Raw genomic sequence first — 24,260 nt, forward strand, 5'->3', positions numbered from 1 at the left:
TTTGATCCCTAAATACGTCACCAGTCTGGTCACGTGATGTGACGGGATGAGCCAGCCCTGAGTCGATGATGGTTCTCTTTAATCATTTTAACCTGATGAAAAGCCAAATTGTTTAAGCCACAAACACTGTGTTTATGTAATGCTTTTTCTGCTGTGAAACCTTTCGGAGCTGCAAGCTCTTTTGCAGACGTGTTCTTCTTTAAACCTTTACTTAACCTTGTCGCGCACGAGTGACAAATGGACGACGTGTGTAACATTTTTCTCTGAATCCGTCTCGGTGGCGTGTCGTCAAAATGGCCCACATTAAGTGGATATGGGGTTTCTGTGGCGTTGTTCGCCTCTGTCCTTGTCCCGCGCTCCTTCCCTTCCTCCGAGAGGTGAGTCCTGGGTTGTTTTGGGTTTCTTTTTGGGCAGTGGTGGAAAGTATCTAAGTACATTTACCCAAGTACTATACTTAAGTACATTTACCCAAGTACTATACTTAAGTGTAATTTTGTGGTCCTTCCCATTTTTCAGCATTTCATGGTTCTTTACACCATTAGATGTATTACAGCTTTTACTAGTTGCTTCGTAGAAGTTGATTATTCATCATTAATAAAATGATTAATTCACTTCATGTGAGCTTGAAGACAGCCATTTTCAAAGCCCAGAGTGCAGTATAAAATATGGGTGGTTAATCATCATGCTTTTTGGGGGGTGTTAATTAAAGAGGAGGAGTCAAGGTCAACAGGCACTCCCTCACGCTGCCTGTGGTCATGATGTCATTACATTGACCTTGCCTGTGGTTATGATGTCATTACATTGACCTTGCCTGTGGTCATGATGTCATTACATTGACTGACAGCTTCTTTGAGGATGCGAGGTAAGGTGTTCCTCTGGACCCGCCTGCTCAAAATGCCCCCCCCCCCTATCCCGACGATGCCGTGTGCATGCCAATTACTTACAGCAGAAGTTTTTTCTTTTCATCTTTACATCTCCATATTCGTATTTTTCTGGTTAATTTTTTTCATGAATTAATGCCCTACATTCAAAAGCATCAAAAGTAGCAAACAAATGGGCATCTACTGTAGATACCACCACTGATGCGAGCCTGCCCAGGTTGTGCGTCGCCCCCATGCCGTGTGTATGCCAATTACAGCACTGTGTGTGTGTGTGTGTGTGTGTGTGTGTGTGTGTGTGTGTGTGTCACACACACACAGTGGGGTCATTTTAATGGCCACCTGAGGCGATCCTGCTCTCTCTGATCCGGCTCCACTTTAAACTCCCTGTTAATTATCCAGCTCCTCCGTCTGCGGTGCTGGAAAAAATGGACTCGGTATAAGTAAAAAGTATTTGCAATGTAGATATACCTACTTAATACGTTCAGAATTCAAAATTGACTTGAGTAAAAGTACCAAAAGTAGAAAGTACTCATGTTTTGTAGTAATAATCAAAATCTACACAGTAACTAACTAACGTTTTCAAATAATTGTAGTGGACTTAACCCATTCTGACCGGGAACCTATTTTGGTGTTAGCATCATGTTATGCTTTAGCTATTGAAAAACAGCAGATCTACAAGCTCATAGCGCGCCACCGAGTGGCGCGCTACGAGCTTGTAGGTCTGCTATTTTTGAAAAATCGAAAGAACGACTGACATTTTTAGAATCTGATCTCAGGTCAGAATGGGTTAATCAGACCAGTGTGTGTCCAGTGGAAACCTCGTATGAATCTGATCTCAGGTCAGAATGGGTTAAAGTACAATATTTGCCTCTGAGTTGTATTGGAAATTGGAAATACTACAGTAACGTAACAATACCTCAAAATTGTACTTAAGTACAGTATTTGAGTAAATGTACTTGGTTACTTTAGTTTACACTATACTGTCTGTCTGTCCTTGCTGACTACAACACCAGCGTCCACAGTCACTGGACAAACATCACTGTCTGTCTAGGTCTGCAGCACTTAATCAACTAAACGATTATGATAAAAAATTATTAGTTTTCAGAAATAATAAGAAATAGCCGATCTACAAGCTCACAGCGCTCTGAGTTGTGACAGGTTTCAAGCTTGTAGATCGGCACTTTTTTGGCTGAAGAGATTTGGTTTAGAAGGGGGAAAAAAGAACAGAAATACTCTACTGTATATAGACCTGTGGGTTCTATATACAGTACATATAGGGCTAGGGCTGAAGTGGTTTCTATACTTACTGAAGGCAGTCCCTATTTTCACAATAGTTTTTTTTGTGCACGACACTGTTTGTTGTACAACAAAGTATCAAATATAGGGTTTAAGTGGTTAAAAAAAGCTTTTCTTTCTCCATCCTGATCTGATATGTATTTAGTAAAAAAAACTATTCTTCAACATTCGATTAATCTTACACGTTTTTGACTGATATAATTCTTTATTAGTTCTTCATTGGGTAAACAGCACACGGTGCAGTAAGACCTTGAAGCTAAATGGATAACACAAACATTGTTGTCCTGCGTGTTCAATTCATCATGAATTAATTATGGATAGAATAATAGCCAGAGCAGATAATGCATAGTGCAGCCCGTAATCCTGTCCAGCTTGTGTTTTTATCGCTATACGTATATGTTGTGCTTTTTAGAGTTTTTCTTTCAAATCACGTTCACGTGCACACAGTGACTGTCCAGGTCAATGATGGTTAATTGGTTATTAACCCATTTTGACCTGAGATCAGATTCTAAAAATGTCTTCTACATCCTGACAGTTTTCTGAAAACGCCATGTTTCTATGTCAGTCGTTCTTCGATTTTTCAAAAATAGCAGACCTACAAGCTCGTAGCGCGCCACTCGGTGGCGCGCTACGAGCTTGTAGATCTGCTATTTTTCAATAGCTAAAGCATAACGTAATGCTAACACCAAAAGAGGTCCCCGCCCAAAATGGGTTAAATTGTTGTGTGGGGTATTTGGAGTCATGATGATGGACCAATAGTATCTCTCTCTCTTTGTGTCTGTGATCACATGCTCCTCCACAATGATGAATGAAAGCCATTATGTGAGCTGATGGCGGTCTATTTTGATCTGAAAGCCTCTGCGTTACAAACCCCTGTGGTGCCCAGTGTAGTGCAGTGGGCAACTTAAGTACATTTACTCAAGTACTGTACTTACAGGTAGTTGTACAGTACACTTACTGTCAGTAAGTCATGGTTACTGTACTTAAAGGGGCATTCCACTCATTTCAACTATGTCATTAATATACATTAGAGCTGTTGTGTGGAAATAATAAAAAAGTACCCCCATTCTATGTTTCCTAGAACTGGAGGTCTGAAAAAAAGGGTATATTAATGACATAGTGAAATGTTGAAAATGAGTGGAATGCCCCTTTAAAGGTAGTGTACAGTAAGTTTTAAATAAGTAATTATAAGAATAAGCTCTATATTCTGATTGTTCAGTCTCCATGTCTCCCCAGCTCTGGATTAAACGAGAAAAAAAAAAACATTTTACTTTTATAATTGTCATTTTACATACTGTACACATGAGACAAATTGACTCGTCAACTTGAGCAGCAGCGAGAACAGAGTCAGCTAGAGAGACGGTGATTGACTAGTCCTCAGTTCAGTTCGTTGGGTTGGTTTCTTAATGAGACTCAGGAGCTTTATCACAGCGCAAAGAGCGCGGCAGTGCGTCTGCTCTGCGGGGAGCTGTAGCAGGGTGATGCCAGCGTCTCTTTTTGAATGAGGTGAACCACTGCTTCCCAAAGAGAAACTGATCAAACAGGGTCCCCTGATGATCAGCTTAATGTGCAACATTGGTTTCTCACTCAAGAGTAAACAAAACAAGTATAATGCATGCAGAGTATCTGCACATTTCTAAGTGACTACTTAATGACTTTTAAGACCTTTTTAATTCCAAATTGGCAAATTTGTGGTCATGTGATCAGGGACATCACATCAGTGTACTCTGCAGGCAAAAAGTACAGTACACTGTCACTGATCACATGACCCCAAGTTCTACACCTCCAGTCTAGGCTAAACTTATTATATTAATGACATAGTTCAATGCTGAAAATGAGTGGTATTCCCCTTAACCACTTAGGCATACAATACTAGGTAAACTTGACAAGTTCAGACAGCATTTTGGTTGTACTTGGTCTGCTCTTTTTCCCTCTACCAAACCTCTTTGCCGAAAATTGATGATCTATTTCCAGCTAATGTTCCCCTCGGAATAGGAATTCTAGTGTTCTAGAGATTACTTGCAGCTCTGATCAAAGTAGCAGCCATGGCCGACGCCTAAATATTTGATGTCCAGTTTGACCGCCCGCTGCCGGTTGCTTCATTAGCTCAACATCTTTCTTCTGCTCGTGTGGTGATTTGTCCCACAGGTACCGCGGCGCTGCTGTCTTGACATTTCAATGCTTTGTGTCTCTGTCTGGTTCAGTGTTGTTAGTTCTGTCGGCTGACGGGAGGGTTTGGCTGATTGATGCGCGAGTGAGACAGACCCCCCGCACCCGCCACTGTACTCTGAGGAGATAAAACAGTCTGTCTGTCTGTCCTTGTGCGACAGGATCACAGACCCCCTGACTGCCAGCCTCCGAAACAAAAGGATGTGTTACTAACAAAGCTCAGACTAGGAAGAAAATGGAGGCAGATGAGAAAAGGGAAAATGGACGGAGAATCATGAAACGATGAAAGATCCCACTACCAGTATCGGAATAGGGTTGATGTGGTGTCTTGTTGCTATAGGGCAGAGCATACTTACCTCTACACTTCCACAGACACTTGTGTGATTTACATGGCATGTTATTTAGAGTTACTGTAGACTATGAAGTAGGTTCATGTTGTTTAGAGTTAGACTACTGTAGACTATGAAGTAGGTTCATGTTGTTTAGAGTTAGACTACTGTAGACTATGCTGTAGGTTCATGTTGTTTAGAGTTAGACTACTGTAGACTATGAAGTAGGTTCATGTTGTTTAGAGTTAGACTACTGTAGACTATGAAGTAGGTTCATGTTGTTTAGAGTTAGACTACTGTAGACTATGAAGTAGGTTCATGTTGTTTAGAGTTAGATTACTGTAGACTATGAAGTATAGGTTCATGTTGTTTAGAGTTAGACTACTGTAGACTATGCTGTAGGTTCATGTTGTTTAGAGTTAGACTACTGTAGACTATGAAGTAGGTTCATGTTGTTTAGAGTTAGACTACTGTAGACTATGAAGTAGGTTCATGTTGTTTAGAGTTAGACTACTGTAGACTATGAAGTAGGTTCATGTTGTTTAGAGTTAGACTACTATAGACTATGAAGTATAGGTTCATGTTGTTTAGAGTTAGACTACTGTAGACTATGAAGTATAGGTTCATGTTGTTTAGAGTTAGACTACTGTAGACTATGCTGTAGGTTCATGTTGTTTAGAGTTAGACTACTGTAGACTATGCTGTAGGTTCATGTTGTTTAGAGTTAGACTACTGTAGACTATGCTGTAGGTTCATGTTGTTTAGAGTAAGACTACTGTAGACTATGCTGTAGGTTCATGTTGTTTAGAGTTAGACTACTGTAGACTATGCTGTAGGTTCATGTTGTTTAGAGTTAGACTACTGTAGACTATGCTGTAGGTTCATGTTGTTTAGAGTAAGACTACTGTAGACTATGCTGTAGGTTCATGTTGTTTAGAGTAAGACTACTGTAGACTATGCTGTAGGTTCATGTTGTTTAGAGTTAGACTACTGTAGACTATGAAGTAGGTTCATGTTGTTTAGAGTTAGACTACTGTAGACTATGCTGTAGGTTCATGTTGTTTTGTTTAGAGTTAGACTACTGTAGACTATGCTGTAGGTTCATGTTGTTTTGTTTAGAGTTAGACTACTGTAGACTATGCTGTAGGTTCATGTTGTTTAGAATTAGACTACTGTAGACTATGAAGTAGGTTCATGTTGTTTAGAGTTAGACTACTGTAGACTATGCTGTAGGTTCATGTTGTTTTGTTTAGAGTTAGACTACTGTAGACTATGCTGTAGGTTCATGTTGTTTTGTTTAGAGTTAGACTACTGTAGACTATGCTGTAGGTTCATGTTGTTTAGAATTAGACTACTGTAGACTATGCTGTAGGTTCATGTTGTTTAGAGTTAGACTACTGTAGACTATGCTGTAGGTTCATGTTGTTTAGAGTTAGACTACTGTAGACTATGCTGTAGGTTCATGTTGTTTAGAGTTAGACTACTGTAGACTATGAAGTAGGTTCATGTTGTTTAGAGTTAGACTACTGTAGACTATGAAGTATAGGTACTTGTAGAGCCCGTACCGTACATCGGTCTCATCGATGTACCGCTGATTTTTGGGCAGTGGTGGAAAGTATTTAATTTATTTCACCGATGTGGCCGATGTTTTGTTATCATCATTAATGTACCCTACAGCCTACAGTGTAGGGTACATTAATGCACAAGTGAGACTTCAAGGCAGCAACGCAACACTCTTCCATGGGCTATAGACCGTAAGGCTATGTAGCAATATAGCACTAACGGGCAACGGATAAGGGGTCTCTTAAAGGCAATGGCACGTGGACTGGTGATTGGTTTAATTATTGTAACGCCCAAACCACAAATACGCATAATATAACGGGTAAAGGAGGTGTTTTAGGGATTTAGACAGGTAACCAAAATACCAACTTTAGTGGGGGAACACCCCTTCCCCACTGCTAAATCCCAAAACAGTTTTAAAGAATGATCAGACGAAAATGGAGCCCCTAGTCTTCATCAGTCAACATCAACCTCATGCTGCCTAAGCCAATGGGAGTCTGACCCCATATCCTGAAATGCCTCACACGATTTCTTTCCATGAAAATGGTCTTTAGTCTGTAGTTGCTGAGCATTACTACATTAAAAATGTGTCCCCTGGAGCCAACTACCGTGGCTTGAAACAGACAACATCAAAGTGATCGACTTAAAACAACAAAAAAAAAGTCTTTCTATTGTAGCAAAAACATAAGAGTAACGAACATGAATTGGACAGCCAATTAGTGCTGCACCATTCTTGCTCAAAATAATTTAGAAATGAGATGACTGAAATAGATCTCGATCTTTCTTTGATTAATTGTGCAGCACTAGTTTAGATGGTTTTACACTAGGTTCATTTTTTTACCTGGCTGGTATCCTATAGTTTCTTGAGGCACTGCACTATTCTCTCTGCGTACGTGTTTATATTTATTTACCTTGCTTATTGTTAGTCACTCTGGATAAGAGTGTCTTCAAAATGCCTAAATTGTATGATTGGAGTGGAGCGCAGAGGCCAATTGCTGATCCAGTTTTGTGTTGACGTGTGTGTGTGTGCGTGTGTGCATGTGTGTGTGTGTGTGTGTGTGTGTGTGTGTGCGCGCGGCCCCCCCGGGGTGCAGAATCAAGGATGACGGGGAAGGAAAGGTCAGTGCAGACACTGCAGAGGCTACAGCCTCAGCATGCCTTCCAGTGAAAAGAAAGAAAAATCAGACCCCTGTGTCTATTCTCTCTCTCTCTCTCTCTCTCTCTCTCTCTCTCTCTCTCTCTCTCTCTCTCTCTCTCTCTCTCTCTCACACACACATGGAAAGGAAGTTGTCCGTTGCACCACCTTGTCTCGCTGGCCTTTGTGATCTATCAGGACTATCTTACCCCCTGGCACCCCCTCAGGTGTGTGTGTGTGCGTGTGCGCACGGCGCGGCTGAGCGATTTTTGTCGGTTGCCGACACGGGGAAATAGCAGAGAGTTGTGTGTGCAACACTGAATAATGTATGACCCCCCCCCCTGGCTTTTTCACCATTCAACACCCACGGGTCAGCACGTTTTAGAGTGCAGTGTGTGTGTGTGCGTGCATGCGTGTGTGTGTGTGCGTGTAACGTGATGATGCCACTCAGTCAGGGTCAGTGTGTGTACATCCCATTAAGATGCAAATGATCCTCTCCATCGATGATTGTTTGTCTCTTAAACGATTGCTGGGGTACGAGGCGCTGCTATCCGGCACATTCTGTGGCTTTAAAGGGAATCCACCACCACACCATCTTACTGTGGATTTCACACTCTTCCTGCCTCAGGTGTTTCTAGGGGGAAACAGTTGCATTGTGTCTTTGGCTGCCAGCCTGCCAAGGTCATTCACAAGCCAGAGAGAGAGAGAGAGAGAGACGTTTACTTCAGCTGTACCATGTCGTTAATTAACCACTTAAGCCCCATATGGTGGAGTGGAGTCCCTCAGGGCTCTATGCTAGTGTCTGTTTCGTTAGCCGTTGTGAGGTTGTATTCTCTTCTATTTTCAGAGAAAGCTTTCCCCACAATCCGGATGCTCGTGGGGTTTAACCTGAATCTGTGCCAGAATGAGATAATCTCCTGAATAGCATTGAACCCCTCTGTGCCATCCCACGAGATTACGAGATTTGATTAAAAATATAAATATATATATATTTTTAGCATCCGTTGACTTCCGCCGCTAGCATTCATAGGCCTCTCATGGTAGAAACAGCCTACATGATAATCCGCGGTACACATGCACGCACACTGGGTTATTAGTGTTATTTAAGATGGACTCGTCCTGATAAATTGTTTTGCACTCCTTCCACATGTTTTGCACTCTAACGCATGAGTGTTTAATTTATTTATTGATGATAAAAAAAATACATATATATATATATATATCTATACGCTCTTCTCGGTTATTCCATTAATCAAAAAAGAAATCAATCAGAAAATCACTTGTTGAAGCCCTAACTACTAGGAAAACTAAAAATACATCAGTCAGACAAAGAAAGACGGGAAGTTGAGGCAAGTTTTCAAAGTGCTTTACATAAAACATGAAACATTAAGTATGAAGACACAGAGCAAAAGAAACACACCATAAAAAATATCTTTGAATCCAATGAAGATGAAAAGAAGTAGAAATCAAACGCTTAAAAAGTAAATAAAAAGTCTCTCTAAAAGGCAGTACGTGATGGCAAACAGAAAGTTTTGTTTTGCTTTGATTCAAAAGGACACAAGAGTTGCAGTGAACCTGTTTTCTGTGAGTTTGTTCCAGATATGTGGTAGTGGTGCATTAAACAAATAAACTAGAGTGAGAGGAAGTGAAGGCAGGACGACCAAAAGCCTGGGACTGGATGGAGAAGGGGAACAAAAGGACATGCGTTACGCTGTGATTGGTATTGTGTGACAGACAGACGGTCGTGCTTTTGCTTTCGCAGGCTGTTGATGCTATTGCTTCTCCTCTGTCTCTCTGACAGCTGTGCGTAAATGCTACGTAAATGCTACTCCATTACTACACACTACACACACACACATCCAACACCTACACACTACACACACCACACCTACCACCTACACACTACACCTCACACACATCCAACACTATACACACCACACCTCACACACATCCAACACCTACACACCACACCTCACACACATCGTTGCAATGCTTCGGTCCATGGTGGGATTTTCACAGTGTTCAGTTTCTCTTTAACGGTGACATTTCACCGAGGGTTCGGAAATCTAAATGTTAAATATATATCCCATCGCATCCCTATTCTTGGGTGAATGTGTTTTGGTGTAGAGGGAAAACAGGAGCAGACCTAGTGGCAATACCTCGCAAATCGCTGCACTACTCGGTCTTAATATTGTTGAGCTGAGAGAGTTATTGGAACAGAAGCCAATGTGCTGCTGTCCAAAAAACAAAAACAAGACTACTGCTAATTCAAAGCACTGACATTCACATTTAAACCCCCTGCTCATTCCAACAGCTGCATTGGCTGCAGTGAGCGGAAGAAGAAGCTCATTAAATTTCACAACTTTCCGTAGGCTATTCCACACAGAGCAGGCTAGGATGGCTGTGTAATGGCTTTCTCCTCCACGCCAACCTCTGTCCAGGTTGTGGAGGCTGTCAGCAAAAATGTATCGGGCTCACGACCAAAATAATACTCTCCTCCATTTTTGTCATTCACATTATTATTATGTGCATAAATAAAGAGCGCTCCTTCTGTAGATCAGTGGTTCTCAAATTTGGGATCCGGGGGCCCCCTGAGGTCCCCATCTACATGATTGAGGAACCAAATGGACCCTTACGGGTCTGTAACTCTGAATAGTGTACAAATGGAACCGCCTCAGACATGAACACTAATGATTTTACAGTGTGATGTAAATTACGATCCCAGAGATATAAATTCAACCTCAGTTGTGCCTCAGGGGTTTCGGGTCTCTCGTACATACCCCTCACTCGGGTGACCCAGCCGGGGTGATCAAGTCCCGACTTACGTCCCAGTAACTACCCTCGATCAGAACCACTAGGGAAAGACGGGGCCGCACAATCCGTTGGAACCACTCCGGAACTACTGTGCCGGGACTGAGAGGTACAATTCTGGTATTCTTGAATGCAAGTGTGCTCTAACTAGAATTATCTGATAATAATAAATAACATTAAAAAAAATCTGTTATTATTATGTCAATCTGCCACTTGTATCGTGCGTGCATTATGTTCCTCCTTCTGTGAGCCTGTCAGATTCTAAAATAACCCACATCTGCTGCAAAGAAGGGCCTTAATTATGGTGTGCATCGCAGGTGTGTGCAATTTTTATAAACAAAAGAAAAAAGTTTGGACTTTGGACAAGCGTTGCCGGTGTGTGTCTCCTCACAGAATGTCTAATTGACAGTATACTGGGGGATCAGTATCATTTGTAAACAAAGTGACAGAGAGACGTGGAGCAAAGCCAGGGGATTATTTATAATGGTCTAAAAGTGTGAAAAAAAGTATACAGCCCGCACTCCACTGGAAAAGAACCACTTTATTAGCAAAACATGACAACGTTTCGACCCTCTAGTCTAGGCACTTGAGGGTTCCCAAACTTTTCAGATTGCAACCCCCCAAAAATAATCATATTTGAACTGGGCCCCCCTCCCCACGCTGATGAGCACTTGGAATTACATTTATGCTGCGTTCACACTGGCAGAAGAAAAAGATACAAAGCTACACAGCATATTTGTAGGAGCTGAAGTTGAAACCAGATCAACGTTTTTGTAGCTTTTGAAGCAACTTCAAACGTCGGCTGTATCTTTGTATCTTCATGTTTTGCTGGCTTCCATTGCAAATTAATGGTACACTGTGTCTTTGCATGTGCCTGTGTGAACGCAGCATTAACTTGACTCAGTTCCACAGATGAATATTGTGACAATATCTACGAGCTTGCACTGTGAGTCGTCGTGAGCTTGGCTGGTTTACTGTTGTAAACCTGTTGTATGTATGTATGCACAATTAAGCTGATAATCAGGGGATGGCCAAAAAAATAAGTTGGGTTCCCCCCTGGGTGATCTGACCCTCAGTTTGGGAACCACTGCTCTAGGGGTTTTCTTCAGCTCCATGTTTGACCATGTTCCGAAACATTGTCATGCTTAGCAAATCAAGTGGTTCTTTTCCATGTAGCTGGAGTGCCGCCTGTACTGTTTTTTTGGCCCCAGCAGCACCCATTGTTGTCATATCTCAGTTTTATTTGGAGCTGGTACAGCACCATGCAGAGGAACAGTGCCTTTGCTGTTGAACAACCTGGCACATTAGACGTGACTTCCTTTCCCTGTGGTGGTGATAATGATAGTCTAGCAAGGCTATTAATGGCCTGGAGCCGAGGTTTATCATCTCCAGTGCTCTATGCTGTTCTCCAAAAATGGGCTTCTCAAACTTTTTCATGTCAAGGATTTGGCCGCGGACCAAGTATCTTGAGGTCCTGTTCACGTGAGGGGAGGATGGAGGCACTGTTGTGACGAAAAGAGAGTTGAGCCAGAAGTCAAAGCTCTCTGTCTACCGAGCAATCTTCGTTCCTACTCTTACCTATATGGTCATGAAGTGTGTGTGGCTGGCATCTCCTTTAGAGATAAGGTGAGAAGTTCAGTCACATGAGAGAGACTCTGGGGAGAGTCGCTGCTTCTTCGCTTGGTGGTTCGGGCATCTGGTTAGGATGCCTCGGTTGTCTCCTTGAGGCACGTCCCACTGGGAGGAGACCCTGGGGCAGACCAAGGCGCAGTTGGAGGAAACACATCGACTCACTGGCCTTGGAACTTCTTTTGATCCCCCAGGAGCAAGTCACTAATGTTGCTCTGGAGAGGGACGTCTGGAACACTCTGATGGAGCTGTTGCCCCCGCGACCTGACTACGGATAAGCGGTTGAAGATGGATGGATGGATAGATGCTATTTTAACAAATGTAGCTGGAGTCCCTCCTGGGACCCCCAAGCCTCTTCTCAAGCCTTCCTTGACTCATTCCAGCACAGCTTGTTCTTAATACACACAGACACTCTCTCTCACACACACACACACACACACACACACACACACACACACACACACACACACACACACACACACACAGACTGCACCATCCATAGCACTCCGCTAGCTCAGTGTTGCTGCTGCAGCCTGGGCTGATGATGCCACAACCTGCTTCCTCAAACTCCTCTCGGACCGTACCATCTCTGTGAAACAGGATCACCAACAAACGGAAAAAAAAGAGGAGATCCCGTTTGCGCGTCACAACCCTCTGACCCCCCCCCCACACACACACACACACACACTGAACACAATGCCCCGTGCCAGAGACGATTGCGACACAGCCTTCTGATATTCCGTTCCTCTCCCCCCTCAGGTTTCACTCCCCCCTGCTCATACTGTAGTACAATCTCATCCGTGCTGCCAGAGAGAGAGAGAGAGAGAGAGCTAGCGCGGGGTTGATGTTTTGAGCCGGTGTGCAGCGATAGTGTTGTGGCCTGAATGCGTGCTAGTCTTCTCCTCTGAAGCGTCTTCTAGGTGAGCTGTTCTCCTGCAGTAAGGTAAGAGGACTGACTTGAGATTAGCGCTCCTTTGGTCATGTCTCCCTCGTTCACCGTCACTCGCCGGGCTCCGGGTAGATCGGTGCATGAGTGTGTGTGTGTATATATCCCCCTTATCTCTCTAGTGTGTTGCATGCGAGTGTGTGTGTTTGTGTGTGTGTGTGTGTGAGTGATAGAGAGACTGACAGTGCGAGTGGAGTATGCATGCTGTGGACAATGGTGGTGAATGGTACAGTATATACTCACCATAAACCTAGCAGCATCCTGTACACATGCAGTTGTGTCCGTATACAGCATACCCTGCCGTAGTTGCACACTAAAGCACTAAACACATTGGCACACTTGCACGACATGTCGGCTTACGAGTATGAGATTGTATGGGGAATGCGTTGGTTTGTGTGTTTGATGTGTGTGTGTGTGTGTGTCGGGGGGGGGGGGGGTGGGACAGAGTTGGCAAGCACCCATGGGAGATCGAGATAGGCCGGCCCACCTGACTCTATACTTAGTTGTGTGTCGGTGTTGAGCGCCCCAAAATGGCCCCGATCTACAAGCTCAGAATGCGCCGTGCTGCTCTGCGTTCTGAGCTTTTAGATCGGGGCTGTTTTTGGCGCGCGGCTCGATGCGCGTCCCTCCCATGGTTAAAACGGGCTGCGTCTGGTCGGGGGAGGAAGTGACGAGGGGTCCGAGGAGGATGTGGCAAGGGGTACGAGGAGAGCGGAGAGAGAGGGAGGAAGTGGTACTCAGGAGAATAGACATAGAAAGCCAGACGCCTCCTTCGGCTCCGGGGCGTTCTGTTTCTCACAGGAAGGGAAAGCTTGCTCGCGGAAGCCTGCCAAGCTTCCGCATGCGTCACAGAAGGGGATGTTCGGTAGGCCAATCAGAGGCATACGTTTGTTTTCTCATGCCAATAAAGGTCCTTTGGATTGAATCAATGAGTCCTGGAAAGGAGACTCTGTGATTGGCCAGTAGTCGCTTGAGCGATCGATGGCTTCCGCACTTCCGCTTGACTTCTGCCTTCCCGTGCGGTACAGGTCGCTACAATGTTTTTATATCTATGCTCAGGAGGACCAGCCTTAGAAAAGTAAGTCCTTCACGGTCTCATCTGCGCTTTCCAAAGCGAGTCTTGTTTGGCGTTGCGTCTGCGCCTGCGCATACAGCTGAATGACGGCACCATAAAACCTCAGTTCAGTTGTGTGCCGCTGTCTGTCTCGCACCCAAAATAGCCGATCTACAAGCTCACAACAATGTGTGGCTTGTGAGCTTAATATACATGTAGGTCGACTGTTTTGGGTGCAGGGTAGACAATAGTGCACAACTAAGAATGAATTGAAGCGGAATTCCTTTTTTGGTATAAATGTTTAACCCTAAAACACTTTATTATTTATTGAGAGGGCCATGAATTTTGAATGAACTAGAGACTATACTTGTGAGGACATTTGGCCCTCTCAAGCTCAGATGACTATACTCTAAGTGCACACACACACACACACACACACACACACACACACACACACACACGTCACGCACTCTTTCTCAGCCCGTCCCCTTCCTTGCTGACAGATACGGTATAGCATGTCCCTTGTTCAGTGGTGAAAGGGATGCTGGGTGTAAGGGTGTTTAATGGCTGTCGGGTGTAAGGGTGTTTAATGGATGCGTTGGAGGTGTTGTGAAGGCAGTCAGGCTGTGCTGCAGCGTCACAGCAGTGCTGCTGATGGGCTCCAGAGGGGAGGAGGAGGAGAGCCATGCTGTGACCACCGGGCGGTGGAAACAACAAGGCCACTTGGGGGGGTGTGTGTGTGTGTGTGTGAGTGATAGAGTGAGAGTGAGAGAGTGATACGAGAGATGGAAGGGTGTGAGGAAAGAGGAGTGTGGACAAGTGTCTCTCGAGAGGGAGGGAGATGAGTGTTGACAGGAGACAAGGGCCACATATCAAGCAGTGCTCCTTCACTGAGAGACTTCTGTGCTGTATATATATACTGTATGTTGGCTAAACCAGCTGCTTCTAAAACTTTGTTCCCTGTCAAAAATGTACGTGCATTTGGCCATGGTCCCTCCCATCAGAATTATTCAAAAATGTGTCTAATTTTGTCAAGATTCTTTGATCTTGTCAAAATCGTGAAATAGCCTACTATTAGTAGTGTTAGTATTAGTAGTAGTGGCAAACACAGAGTATAGTCAACTATGGAGCCGAGCATTTCCCGTCAGTGTGTCAGGCGCCATATATGGTGCCCAGGTCTCGTGGCATCATGTGATATCACATCATCAGGGATGGGGATGTGCCTGTGGAGACCCTGATGTCATAGTAAATGCAAACTTCTGTCACAGTTAAGACCATATATGGAGATCCCTGATGTCACTATTGGCCAGCAACTCTACATCTGACCTCAATCATTCCCCATTCATCTTTCCTCCTCGATGTCTCCCTTTTGACTTATACCTGTCCATTACATTTTTGTAACTCCAGACGGGCCTGCCCCAAAGTTATTAGTGCAGCCGCACCTGGCAGCCAGCGATAACTAGACTTCTCAACATGCCTTGAAATGAAGGCCCGGCCCTACCTGGGCCCTCATCAAACCATATACTGTATCATAACCCTGTATCAAACCCTGTACACTCAAGACATGCTCCTTATATGGCAAGTATAGAATTAATTCTATGTTGATCTGACTTTCTATGTTGATCTGACATGCCAAAGCGCCAGCGCTCGCCCAACAGTCTGCCCTCAACGAGGCGGATGTGTGCACGCGACCTTAGGCATCTTACTAGTATTAGTAGTAGTAGTGGCAAACAAAGGAAAGTAGTATTAGTAGTAGTAGTGGCAAACAAAGGAAAGTAGTATTAGTAGTAGTAGTGGCAAACACAGGGAAGTAGTAGTGAAGCGTATCTTCATAAGTCAGTATGGTACGTATAAATTGGTTTATACCAGCTGTTTGATTAATTTCTCCTTCCCTCTGCTAACTGTACACAATGTATGGTTAAGGCGTGCATCCATGCAGAGTGCATGCATTAATCTATCAATGTTATGTGTTGTATACAGTAGTACTGTATATAGGCTGTGCACTGAACGCCTTCAGTTTAGAACGCCCGCTTCCAGGAAAAGAGAGGTTAGGACCCAACTATGAGCTCACTTCATATGAGGACTGTTGCGTCTGACCCCTTCTGCAAAGCACTCCGAGTGGGCGAGCCATTTATCATCCGCCATGTTCAGCTTATTATAATGTCCGGAAAGAAGGGAAATAATATAATATCATTCTCAGAATTGTAACCGAGGCCGTTTTCTAATGGCTTTGTGATTGCAATATGAAGAGGCCACAACAATAACCGTGTTTACTTTGACTGGTATTTTACTGCTAATGAGTCCGGGGTTTAAATATCCAATTACGCCTCAACCGAAGCAGTTTATGCCGTAGTGGTGGGCTGCTGCTGCTGCGTTGCATGGAGCCAGCCAGCGTTAATGCACTTAGACGGCTAACACACAGCCAACATGGGGGCTTGATAGAATTAAGGTCAGTGTACAAGATGTAGACTCGCCCTACTCTGCATGACGGCAACAACAAAATGTTCCTCCTTCTCTTCCAAGGGAGAGAATTAACTTGCTTGTGTGACTACAACAGTGTCTCTTCCAAACATAGGAAGTAAGTGACTTCTTATGTTTGGAAGAGACACTGTTGTAGTTACTCAGTCCAGACTCAGGACTGCAATGTACACCTGAGGAATTTTTTTTGATGGAATTATACCTTATTTATTGTTGTTTTATTGTGATTAGTGATTACATTGTTCACCTTTTGCCTTATAGTATTGTGTTCTGACCATCTGAATGACCATAGAGTCAAGGGACCGTGCACAGACTTGGTATCTATATTGTTTTGGGTACAGCTTGATCCTGTCACACAAGTTGTATATATGTATTTGTATATGCTCTCACCCCAGAAAAGTTAACCTACAGTACCACTGTAACTAATTACTGTACCACCACCGTGGATGTTTAATGTACATCTCCCATGAGTGTAACGCCTGGGATTCGCCCTGGATTCATACCCAGTGGAAAGCCAACATCTTAACCACTAGACTAAAGGGATATCATAATTATCACCATATTCCGGGGGATATTTTTAGGAGACTTTTAGGTCATCAAACTGAGGTTGTGAGCCAGTCTGCTACACATGTACAGTACAGCAACTTATTATCTGCCGCATCCCTTGGCTTGTTAATGTTCTATTGTTGGGTTATGCTTCGGCACCTTGTCACAGCGTTCTAACCATGATACGAGCACGCTGACATTGTTAATGTTCTATTGTTGGGTTATGTTTCAGCACCTTGTCACAGCGTTCTAACCATGATACGAGCATGCTGACAGCTGCCAGGTCCACTCAGGCCTGGAGAGAACCCCTCTGTGAGGTGAGCTGAGGTGAGGTGAGGGGAGGAGAGGTGAGGTGAGGGGAGGAGAGGTGGGCTAAGGTATCTTTCCCCAGAGTTGACTGAGTGGGCGCCGTTGAACGGTGGAGCCGTTGTTGAGGAACTCTGCCAATTTAGCCATTAAAGTGTCTTAAGCCTCTCTGTCTTATACACCTTCCCCATCACATCACATCACATGGAAGGGCTGGCTAGGAGGTAGAAGACAGGGCTGACTCACTGGCTGGCAGACAGGGAGGCGAGAACATTCACTCCCCCTGGAAGACCTGGAGCTTTTAAAAGGGGCCCCCCAGGGCTCTCCATCACTCCTAAGGGACCGGGCTGTCTTAATGGTCATATCAGTTAGCGTCGTGACGGCTATTTGGAGTTATAGACTCCATGCCCCACTCAGTTCACACAGGTGTGATTTTAACTCATATCTTTGCTTCTGGGAGGTCCCTGGAACAAAATATTTTCAGATGGGGGTCTACGGCGAAATACAGATAATTCTGGGGGTCCTTGACATGAGAACCACTGACATAGAAACATCTATTATTATTATTCTATTAGAAGCCATTTAAAAATGGCCTAAATGGGTTAAAATGAACTCTGAGGATTTTACTGTGTAGATTTGGGTCCAAATGAATGGCGTCAAATGTGGCCCCTTGAAGCCAACATGGTTGAGAATCACTGGTCTAATGGTCATAAACGTTGTCCAATCACTTTGCGTCGTGCATGGCTATTATAGAGTTATCGCTATGGAGCAATTTAGCCAAGACCTTGAAAAGGCCGCCAGTACATTCTGTGCAGACGTACAATTTTCCTATTCATTATAGAGAAGCTTCTCTATTCAGTGCCTCAGACATCTTGACAGACGCTAAGCACAATTACTGCACTTTACTAAAGCAAGTCACTGTAATGCACTGTTTGAGGCTGCTTTTCAATAGGCTGTTCTCTGCAGGTGATTACTGTGCTATCAATGTTGGGCAATTTACTCTGGGACAATAATGTCACTAGTGACTTGTTACTCCTGTAAATAGTAATGTTACATTACTTATTACTTCTCACTATCAACATGCTGATAGCCTGTAGATTTATTATTTTTCACCTCCTATGACCTTTATTGGAGTATAAATGATAGGCTCTTACATCATATTTGTAATGGAAACCTTGCAAAGCCTTTGATTTTTTGTGTTTCATCCATTTGCCTTATTTTTAACATATCGTGATGCAATTTTGTCAATATAAAATATTTATTCAATCAATGCTCGAAACTAAGTTGCATTCATAGCAGTAATATTATAGTTTGGGTAATTTTTATTTACACTACTATAGTTACTGAGATAGTAATATTACAGGTTCTTCACGGCCGGTGGCTTATCTGCATGCTGCTCTAATAATAAACGACTCCTATCTGGGCCATCAGTTGGCTGTTGGAATATTTGATTCCAGCGCCGGTGTTAATTAGTCTCCGTGAAGAGAAATTCTAACCCACAATATCTCCCGGCTGGCTGGCTGGCGCTCCCAACTTGTTTCAAAGCGAACAGCCAGAGAGAGCATAGTGCCAAATGTTGCAGATACGCTCGAGCAAAGACCGATTAAGACACAGCCGGGTCCAGGCGGCGACCACCATGGGGATCCGAATGGACCCTTATGGGTCTGTAACTCAGAGAGCGTACACATGGACCCTTATGGGTCTGTAACTCAGAGAGCGTACACATGGACCCTTATGGGTCTGTAACTCAGAGAGCGTACACATGGACCCTTATGGGTCTGTAACTCAGAGAGTGTACACATGGACCCTTATGGGTCTGTAACTCAGAGAGCGTACACATGGACCCTTATGGGTCTGTAACTCAGAGAGTGTACACATGGACCCTTATGGGTCTGTAACTCAGAGAGCGTACAAATGGAACCAGAACCTCCTTGCAAAGCCACGCTTTGAAGAAGCAGAAAGAAAATGCAATGTGACGTCAATATAATGCTGTAATGCATGATGTCCTTCTACGGAGGCTAACCATCCCTTGGCTTGAAAGAAGGAATCGCCCCTTATTTGGAAACTAAAAGAGGTGCCCCTTATTTAACTGATAAGGGACACACTTTGTTCCTTATTTTTGGGCGAATCAATCGGTGACACACACACATCTTACAAGAACAGCTCAACAGGTTCTTAACCACTTAGACTTAGTCAAATGCACCTGCGTTGTCTTTGTACTTGATTTCCCCCACCCTTTCCACACCAAATCTCTTATTGTTAGCTTGTAGATCTGCTATTGTTGGTCAATGTTCCCCCCAGGATATGGATGGATGCTGGGGTTCAATTGGTTAATATAGAAGGCAAAATGGTACACGTACAGTGAGATTTAACATCTTTCAGCTGTATTTGAATTGCAGGTAGTTCCAAGCGTCCTTCCGTGGCAGCGGGGGTCTGTTTTGAATCCTGACAGCAAACGGTTTAGGACCATATGAGGTTTCCACCTCGACAAAGACAAGACTTGTAAATGTGTTTTGGAAACACTTCAGACATAAGGTGACATTCTATTATGCTAACCACCAGAATAATTCCCATTCCATTTCCCATAATTATGTTTCTTTCTGACTTGTGAAAGGCACACAAAGCATATTTTCATTGCTACCGCGGGCCAAGAAACCAATTGGTTATTTTTAACACAGCGGCAGTTCTAAAGTTTCTAATGGAAGGTAGAGAATGTCTCCAGTGTCTCCATTCTTTTTTCTAATATATTTTTGTCTACATCCGGAAGAAGTTGAATTATAGCATGCATACTTTATCATCAGCGCTGGCCCACATTCATACATGGCTGGGAACAAGCACACACTGTCTTCCAGTGTTGGGCCACTGAACGCCAATTGATTCAGTAGATTCAGTGTAGTGACGTGGTTTATTAACTGGTGGGATGCTATTTTAATAACGTCATGCAAGCATTTTAGGTTAATAATGTGTGATTCAATTTCACTTAGGTTTACGAGCGCATAAATTGTCGTTTTTAGCTTGCAGGCTCTGCAGTCTAGTTCATGCATCCATCAGCCACTGTTATCCGTGACGTCATTGAAATAGTGTTCCACCATTAAAGAAATCACCATTACACTCAGCAGCCTTTGTAAGCTTTGGTGAGACGTGACAATGGTTGTTTTTGATCGAGCAAAGTAGACATTCTTACGGGTACGCATGTACACGGTCTGTCCCATTGCAAGTGCATACACACTAAGCTCCTGCTCAAAAGACTGGCGGGACACTCTAGTACCGTGTGCGATGAGCACCACCGGAACCATTGTGGGGTATGGAAGACAATATATTTGAGACCTTCACCCTTCGCGGATAGAATCCAGCCTTCCGACTAGGCTGTCTTGAGCCCGATTATTTCACAGACTGTGTTCCTTAGTGACTGAGTCCTGTGCTTTGTGTCCAAGTGTCCTTGAGCAAGACACTGAACCACTTAGCTACTCCATGAGACAGGTTTGTACCTTGCATTGCACGTGCATGCGCACATGTGTGCATGCGTGTGTGCGTGCATGCGCAAATGTAAGAAACATTTTGAAGTGCTTAGGATAAAAGGGGCTTTAGAAATTCAGACGTCCATAGAGCTGTTTGCTGTCCACTGGAGCTGACAGAAGGCCAGAGCAGACAGGGAAGGTATAATGTATATAATAATAATAATGTAATCTGTGCCCAGTATTACTACGCCTCCACCCGAAAAACAGCACACTGCTGGCCAAAGCCAAACTGTTTGATAGTAGGACAAACTATATGTAAAGTGGGGTGAGACTACTTGTTGCGATGTGGCACTATGATGAATTGAATGTACCGAAAGTACCAACACAGACTCTGTGACTCTACTGGCCTGTCCCTCTGTCACTCTATTGGCTCCTCCTTCTTTGGCATTTTAGATTTTTCCGTTGCCTGTTCATAAATAGCAGATATACAAGCTCACAGCGCTTCTTTAGGCTTTTTCTGCCTTTATTTGATAGCATACAGTAGGCTGACAAATGGAGAGAGAGAGAGAGATGGGTAGTGACACGCAGCAAAGGTCATCGGGATTGGTTTTCGAATCTGCAACACGCTGTCCGGCCGCATTAGCAGCCTAGGTGCCCAGAGTGCTACGCTAGCCGCCCAGGCCCACTGCGAGCTTGTACATCGGCATTTTTTGAACATTTTTTTTTTTTTTATTATTTTAAGTGTGAGAACTAACTGATTTAGAAGGCATTTGTATTAATGGATACTACATTAGTTCCATCGATCCAAGTCAGAACGTAGTCGATTGACTGATCCTTAAAACACAGCAGCCGTGGTAGTGATACGTTGTCAAATGGGTGGGCCACAAACACTCAAGTGGGCCCTGATCCAGTAAAAAGTTGGGTACCACCGGTGTTTCGTCTCCGGAATGAGGCTGAGCGGGACGCACAAAGGATGTGGCCTATAGTAGTAAGCACACACACACTGTTTATCGGCTATTCAGGAACCTTTCAGACAGACACACAAAAGGCGCGTGCGCTGCACGGACCAGATAGCGTGGAGGAGAAGAGAAGGAGGATGAGGTGTTCTTTCCACATGGCGTGCCGTACAGTACAGTACAGTACGTACAGTATCACCTCTTTGCTCGCTGGCCGCTGCACCTGATTGACGAGCGGCCGCAAGACGAGGCTATTGTCTCTGGCTGCGTAAAAACAAGGAAATGTGTTTAGGAATAGTAGCTCGCTGCGCACACAGGCAGCAGTGGAGGAGGAAAGGACTCCGATTTTGGACTTTTTCACAAGTCCTGCAAGTCAAAGTATTGGCAGCAAAATATACTTGGAGTAGCACAAGTAGAAGTACTCTCATCATGCAGAGTTTATACTTCACTATTGAAAAATAGGTGGTCTACAACATGTCGTGTTGTGAGCTTGTAGATCGGCTACAAAAATGTAAGACTTTTATGATTAATAATTGTATTAATTATCAAGTAATAATCTAAATATGTAAAGTACTGTAACAGGTACCTAAAGATGTCAAGTAATTGTAGTCGACTCAAGTGGAGTAAAAAGTACAATATTTGAGATGTATTGGAGTTAAACATATACTGCAAGTACTCAAGTAAAGTAAAAATACTATAATTACAAGTATAGTAGTTGAGAAAATGTACATGTTGCTGAATGCAGCCCAAGTTACCCAGTGTAATCTAGTTATTATAGCATAATGTCCCTGTCGGGCAGAAACCTCTTATCTCCATTTTAACAGTGTGTTTTTCCGTAAATCAACGCCCTACTTGACCATACTTCAGTGCCACACGAAGGCATCAAAAGTAGCAGATCTACAAGCTCTAAATGTGGCGCGAGGCGACATGTTTTGAGCTTGTGGATCTGCTACTTTACTGTACTGTAGGTTTGGCTTACAGTTTTGGACATATGAGGTTTCCACCCGACCGAGACGGTGATATGGTTATCTTTTCTTTTGGGCGTTTTGGACATCACTCAACCTGATGACAGGTGTTAACTGCTCTGCTGAAGACCTGACCGCTGCATTATCATGATCCTTAGTAATAACTCTACCTGTCATTGTGTGTGTGTGTGTGTGTGTGTGTGTGTGTGTGTGTGTGTGTGTGTGTGTGTGTGTGTGTGTGTGTGTGTGTGTGTGTGTGTGTGTGTGTGAAACCATACTACACAGATGGAGCAAAGATTAGATTATTGTGTGGGTGTTCAAATGTTTGATCATAATCATGGCATACAAGAGACAGCCACTGAAATGTTCTCTGAAATGGTCGTGTATGTATAATTGTCGTCATTTAGCCTTCAGAATGTCTGTAGAGCTGCAGGAATAAACAGTTATAACTGTATGGTAAATTAATATTATAAAGTGATGGGACACTTTGGTAGAGGTATGGGTTGTGTACTTAACATTGTCCTTGATCGCGTAACTAAACAAAGTCACTCTTTTAGCACATACATTAATGAACACAAACAAAGCTGTTTCTGACAATAGCGTGTGTGTGTGTGGCACGTGCAGTCTGTGCACGAGCATGTGTGTGCAATGCATGCATGCAACATGAGAGTGTCGTACCATCAGAGTTACTGTCACTCCTGTCCACTCTCACATGATGGACCTGTTAGTGAGACGTGTTGTTGTTGTGTGTTCATTAGCCCTGTAATGAACCTAACCACAGTATGGTCAGCTCTCTGGACGTGGTGGGAGGGTGGGAGGGAGGTGCCTCACTGTACAGTACGTTCATCCAGTGGTGCAAAGTAGGCTAAGTACTTTACTCAAGTGCTGTACTTAAGTAAAGTTTTAAGGTATTCTTACTTTGGATTATGTCCACTTTCCATCACACCGCGATGCATTGTGAGCTTGTAGATCGTCTATTTTCAAAAGATTTTTCATACATTTTGAGCTCGAGAAATGGGGCACAATGAGTATTGAGTACTTTTACTTTTGGTACAAGTATATCTTGATGTCAATACTTTTGCACTTTTACTTATGTTTGAATATGGGACATATTGCATTGCAGTATTGGTAATTTTACTTAAGTACTTTTTTCCCACCACTGCTTTTCAGTACAAAATCCATCATGTGTCCATGTGTCCATGCCTCCATGTGTCCATGCCTCCATGCCAGAGGGACAGAGAGAGAGCAGGTGTCCCAACTACCAAATGTCTCCAGCACCACCAGACTTATTGGTCTGGTGACAGTCACTATGGTGTGACCCCAGTGAAATCATAGGCGTGTACAACTTGTACCATAATAAGTAAGGTAAAGCAATAAGTAATACAATATTTAATCTTTTTAATAGGATCGATAAGTAATATAATATTTCCTAAGTAATATTACCCAATACTGGGTACAATCATAGGCATAGGCTTGTAAATGGATGGAGATGTTAGGAGCTCAAAACTGCAGCTGTAAGAGCCGTGCATTATTCACCATTCTTGTAGTTCCACTGTGCAAAGTCAGAGCTGCATAATTAACCCATTCTGACCGGGCACCCGTTTTGGTGTCGGCATCATGTTATGCTTTAGCTATTGAAAAATAGCAGATCTACAAGCTCATATCGCGCCACCGAGTGGCGCGATACGAGCTTGTAGGTCTGCTATTTTTGAAAAATCGAAGAACGACTGACATTTTTAGA

General features: G+C 43.6%; 1 protein-coding gene across 5 annotated transcripts in view; it reads left to right on the forward strand.

Annotated features, from left to right (window-relative positions):
* Window positions 1-24,260, forward strand: part of cdk14 (cyclin dependent kinase 14) — a 240,040-nt gene that overhangs the window by 41,740 nt on the left and 174,040 nt on the right. The window contains exon 1 of one of the 5 annotated variants that reach the window (XM_080767199.1): window positions 12,628-12,753. The exons of the other annotated variants lie outside the window; for them this stretch is intronic. The gene's annotated coding sequence lies outside the window, so the exon portion shown is untranslated. Of the gene's footprint in view, window positions 1-12,627; window positions 12,754-24,260 lie in introns of those variants that run through there. 5 annotated transcript variants of the gene reach the window in all.

This window comes from Protomyctophum bolini (assembly GCF_963924005.1).
Source record: "Protomyctophum bolini genome assembly, chromosome: 7".
NCBI classification, from domain to species: Eukaryota; Metazoa; Chordata; class Actinopteri; order Myctophiformes; family Myctophidae; genus Protomyctophum; species Protomyctophum bolini.